Genomic DNA, 6,000 nt, shown 5'->3' with positions numbered 1-6,000 from the left:
CTCTCTTGCCTCACTGCTCCCACTGTTGGCTGGACTGGCCTCCAGGCCCTGGAGGAGAGCATGGGGCTTTGGGTCACCCCGTGCTGGCTCCAGGCTCCCTCCCCTCTGATCATTCTCCTCACTGCTGCAGAAAGCTGGTCCTACGGCCCCTCTGACTCAGTCCCTGAATGGTCCCCACCTCCTTCTCTCTGACCTCTGACTGTTTCCAGTCTTCTCTCTCTCCCTCTACCACCTGTACCAGCATTCCGTGAACATAAGGTTTTTCCTGCCTTGAATCCTTTGCACATGCTCTTCCTTCTGCCTGGAATTACTTTCCTCTCTTCATCCTGGTGACCTATTGTACCAAGACTCAGCCCAACTCAGTATCCCCTTCTCTGGGAAGCCCTTGCTAACTACCCACCCCCTCGACCTGGAAGAGTAAGTCGCCTCCAGATGCATGCTTTGGAGACCTGTGCCTATGTGTAAGAAGTCTAGCTCCCCTGAGGCTGCACGCTGAAGACGTCACGTGGCCAGGCTGCATGGAGATAGACAGAAGTGTCTGAGGAGCCCCAGCTCTCCTTGCCCCCCGTTGAGTCTTCCCAACCAGGAACCAGTCGTGTGAGTGAGCGGCTTCAGATGATTTATAGATGTCGGCCTTTGAGCTGCCTGAGCTGCTGCCAAGTAGAGGAGGGACGTGTTGGCCAAACCTTGGCCATACTGCAGATTCATGAGCAACGTAAATGCTTAAAACCATCAAGTTTTGGGGGTAGTTTGTGATCTAATATTAGATAACCAGAACAACCATTATTAACACTTTGGTATCTCTTCATCTTTTTCTCTATTTCTATCTCTTTCTGTATTTACAGTATCCCTCCATATTCACGAGAGATTGGTTCCAGGACCCACCTCGGATACCAAAATCCACAGATGCTCAAGTCCCACAGTTGGCCCTCTCTATCCACAGTCCCACGTCCGTGGTCTAACCATGATCATGTAGGACAGTAGTATGTATTTACTGAAAAAAGTCTGAGTGTAAGTGGACCTGTGTAGTTCAAGGGTCAACTGTATATCTATATGTTATCAGTGGTCATTTTTTATGTCTAGAAATAAACCTCTATTTTATTTTGAATGGCTGCAAACTATTCTGTTGCATAGCTTTACCATAATTTTTATGAGTATATTTTACTGTTTTTATAATTACACCCAAGATGTTTAGTTTATTTCATTTTACTGCTACTATAAACTATGTTGTATGAATAGTCTTGAACATTATTTAGGGTAACTTAGATATTTCCTCAGGAAATTCTGGATCAAAAGGTAAAGGCTTTGGTACAGACAGAAGTCACTCATCTTCCCATGGCTTATCCTGTGTCTATACACCCTTCTTTCTTGGAAGAAGAAAGCTTTCCACTGTTTGGAGGCCAGGTTCTTCCTCTGGACCCCACCTCACCTCTACTTAAGACTTGGATCATTTGGTTTCAATTTCCCCTTCTCTACTGGATTATTTCCATCAGCATGCAACCATGTTCTAGTAGCTTTCTGCCGTCTTCATCCTTGATTCTATATTACCCTCCACCACTGCCCCACATTCACCATTAGATTTCTAGAAGGAGTTGTTTTTATGCCAGGACCAGAGGGAGAAGTAGCTAAATTTACGAAATGAACGGGGAGATTTTAAAAACATACATCTATTAGTAACTAATGGATTAAAATGACAAATAATCAGAAAGGATAAGGGTATAGAAAGGATATAGAATATTTGAGCAATCATAGAATACATATTCTTTTTAGTTTACAGGAAGCATTAACCAAAATGGACCATATGTGCAACCATTAAGCAGTCCCGCAAAATTTCAAAGGACTAAAATCAAAGTATGTTCTTTGACCACAGAACAGTTATGCTAAAATTTAGTTTCAAAACAGAACTAGAAAACCCCCAGGGTTTGGAAGTTAAACAGAACACTTCTCAATAACCCACAGGTCAATGAAGACATCTCAATGAAAATAAAGTGTTTTAAACTAAATGGTAATAAAAATATGACATATCAAAACTTGTGAGATGCAACTAGAGCCATACTTAGAAAGAAATTTATAGCCATAAATACACATGTCAAAAAGAATAAAGGTTGAATATCAATTATCTAAGTAAAAGCATTTATTTAATATCCAACTCAAGAGAATAGAAAAAGAATAGCTAATTAGAAATTAGAAGGCAAGAAATAATAATACAAGTAGAAATTCTGGAAATAGAAAAAATGTACATGCAATAGAGAAAATCAACAACATCAAAATTCATTCTTTAAAAATACTAATAGGACTTCCCTGGTGGCACTGTGGTTAAGAATCTGCCTGCTAATGCAGGGGACACGGGTTCGAGCCCTGGTCCGGGAAGATTCCACATGCTGCGGAGCAGCTAAGCCCGCGCACCACAACTGCTGAGCCTGCGCTCTAGAGCCCATGAGCCACAACTGCTGAGCCTGCGTGCCACAACTACTGAAGCCCGTGCGCCTAGAGCTCGTGCTCTGCAACAAGAGAAGCCACCGCAGTGAGAAGCCTGCGCACCGCAATGAAGAGTAGCCCCCACTCGCTGCAACTAGAGAAAGCCCGTGTGCAGCAACGAAGACCCAATGCAGCCAAAAATAAATAAACAAACAAACAAATTAATTAATTAAGTTGGTAAACCCCTAAGAAAATCAGTCAAAAAAAAGAGAGAGGACATAAATTACCAATATCAGCGATAAAAGAGGACCATGAGTACAGACTCCATAGGTGCCAAAAAGATAATAAGAAGATATAATAAAAAATTTAAGCCAATAAACTTTAAAAATTTAGGTGAAATGGACAAATACCTAGAAATACACATCTTACTAAAACTGACACAAGAAGAAAGAGACAATTGGAATAGTGCTATTTAAGTAATTGAATCTGTAATTTAAAACCATTCAACAAACGAAAAACCTTAAAAACCTAGATAGCATCGCTAAGAAATCATCCCAAACATATAAGGAAGAGATAAACACCATTGTACACAAATTCTTCTACTGAATTAGAAAAAATGGGAGTGGATGGAGGGATTTCCAACTTGTTTTATGAAGACAGCGTAATTTTGATACCAAAACCTAATAGGAGTTCTACAAGAAAGGGAAATTACAGGCTGATCTCATAAACATGGAAGCAAAACTATTAGATAAAATATTAGCAAATTTAACCCAATGCTATATAATGGTAGCACATCATAATCAAACTGAGCTCAATCCAGGAATGCATGGTAGGAAAATCAACAATGTAATTCACCACATTATCAGAATAAAGGGGAAAATCATATTATCATCTCAATCAGGGGCGCCTGCTCCAGGCTTTCAAAGAGGAGCTCGTGATATAATGAAGCAAGGGCAGTGGTCAGTCCTTTCTGGTCATATCAGCCAAAGTGGGAATGACAACCTCCCAACCTGGGTATAGAAGTGACATCTATGTCCAATGCCTGTGGTGTTGACAGTACAGCTTGTGGCCTCTTGGTCCCAAGAGTGGTCTGGTTTTCTTTCTCATTGGATCCAATCAGTGACCATGATTCCAGCCACCTTTTGTCTCTGCCCATTTTTGGATCCTGGTTGCCCAACCTTCCCAGTGATTCTAAATGTGGTTCAATGGAGCTTCAATTCACATGGGCCAAAGTCGGTTTTGCTGCATGTAATTAAGAACTCGACTGACAGAGGAGGACAGAGGCTGGGTCAATCTGAACTTTTCCTGGTCTGGCTTTTCTGCTACCATCAGCCGCCTCTTAAAGTTATAAAAATAATACAGAGAAAAATGAGATTAAAAATCACAATCTGAGAGGGCTCGTAAGCCTGGCAGTAGCGGGTGGAAGAGGGAAGATGGAAGACCGAGTGGAATTTGTTCCAGCTGTGAAAGCTACGTGTACAGGTGAGATGGGAATGGGCTTCTCTGGAAAACAGAGATTGCCGTGTTTCATGCCCTGGTCGGACAAGTGACCAAGGAGGGCTTCAGGGAACAGGTGATGAGGGATGAGCTAAATCTTAATGCAAGAGTCTAATTTTCCCAGGTGGCTGGAAGGAGAAAGGGTGTTTTAGTTGAGGGAATAGCATGGACAAAGAGATGGGGTTTTGAGAAAATAGTGGTTATGGGAATGGGAATGTTGTGGATGGTTGATGTGCCAGGACACAAAATGGAGAGGTTGGAGATGACCCTGGAAGGAGGCCAAGCCCAGGTAGTAAAGTACCTTATTTACTGTTAAGGAGAGTGAATCTCTCCTGTGGCCCAAAAGAAAAGGATTGCTGAATATAAAGCCAATGTCACCAGCCAGAAATTCTCAAGGGAGTCCTGGAGTCTAAAAGGGCGTCTGATTGGGAATAAAGAAAGTTCCTGCAAATGACAGATGAAACAAGCACCTTGAAGTCGTTTAGTCCCAACACTCCTGCTCACCCCTGCCGCTCCTCACAATTTGCTTCTGCTTCTTTACTCCAGGTTAAGGTAGAGACTCTTCCTTTGCAGGTTTGAGCGCTGTCCTCTCCTCCCTGGCCTGACATGTGAGACTAGCACCAAGCCAGACCTCCAAGACCAGGTTTGGAGAAGACTGAGAATCCCCAGACCACTCTGTTAGCTCATTGGCACAGGGAAAATACTTCAGCCGCTCTTCACAGAGGACTCCCTCCTCCCTCCATTAATAGGCTAAGGTTAACAGCACTTTTTCCTTGGGGTTTAGGGCACAGGAGGGAGCCTGCCAGGGACTAGGCTTCGCAGAGGAGGCCCCAGTGGGACAGTGCAACACACCTTCACACCCCCAAGAAGGCAACGTGTCCTGGGCCTCAGGTGAGTGACTCCTGACCTTCTCTGCCCCTGGTCTCTTCAACCTGTAACAGAGGGATTGTGACATTTTCACATCACAGTTTCCAAATGCTGGGGAAATCTGAGGCATCACAGACGTACTCCCTGGGCGGTGGTATTTACCTCCAAATGCGAAGGATGCAGATGCCAGGCCAAGCACGTACACAGGTAACTTCACCCTCTCCTCAACGACCTCAGCGGGCGCGCTAGACCTGCCCCACACCGGGGTGCTAAGCCTCCCGCTCGTCCTAACTGCAGACCCAAAACCATCCTTAATTAAGTTCTTACCTGCCCGCTGCCAGGTGTGCCCTTCAGCAGGACAGTGTTAATTCCAGCCTCCGGGGGCAGGGATCCAGCCCCCTTTCCGGGCACGTCTGCTCTCGCGCTCAGCCCCTACCTGGAAACCCCCTCCTGCGCCCCACGGCCCCCCTTCCTGTGGACGGGGGAGTTGCCTGTTACGCTGCCGCTGCCGGGAAGTTCACTCACGTCCAGCGCCCACCCAGGCGAGCCCCGCAAGTATATAAGGACCGCGGAGAGCGAGCGGGACAAGGCGGCGCGAAGGAAGAGAAAGAGGGGAAGAAAAGTGACCGAGAGGCCGCTGAGCATCCTCGCCCCGGCGCAGCGGGAGTCGCCCGAGAGCAGCCTCCCCGCGACAGGTAGGGGCGCAACGGCGCGGAACCTCGCTCTTATTCCCGGACCCCTTGCCTCTGGGGCCTCGGGATGCTCTCGCCCAGCTCCGATCTCAGAGGTATCTTTGACTTGCCGCGGTCCTGAGTTCTTTGAAAACTTTCTGTACTGGGTGCAGCGTGGGAATCCGCCGGCAGCGGGGCGGCGAAGCCCAGCCCCTGGACGGTGGGAGAGCGGCTGCGACGGCTGAAAGTGGTGCCTTCCACGAGCTGGCAGCCACATCTCCCCCGGGGAGGGGGGCTGCTAGGGCCCCTGAGGCTCCTACCGCGTTCTGGGGAGACCTCGGGAGACCCAGTCTTTCGGGTTTTCTTCTGATTTTCTGGGTAGGTGTCACTTCTTAAAAGATACCATATGATGTTGGAAATGGGGTCAGAAGAGACGAGGCTAAAAGTCACAATAAACTCCCTGCATTCCAGACTTTTTTGGATTCAAATTTCTGAATCCTCGTTTCCCTGTCCGCCTCAGCGCACCCGACGGGGCCGCGCTCTGATA

This window comes from Leucopleurus acutus, assembly GCF_964270905.1.
Source record: "Leucopleurus acutus genome assembly, chromosome: 12".
Classification (NCBI taxonomy): domain Eukaryota; kingdom Metazoa; phylum Chordata; class Mammalia; order Artiodactyla; family Delphinidae; genus Leucopleurus; species Leucopleurus acutus.
This window is presented reverse-complemented; position numbering follows the sequence as displayed.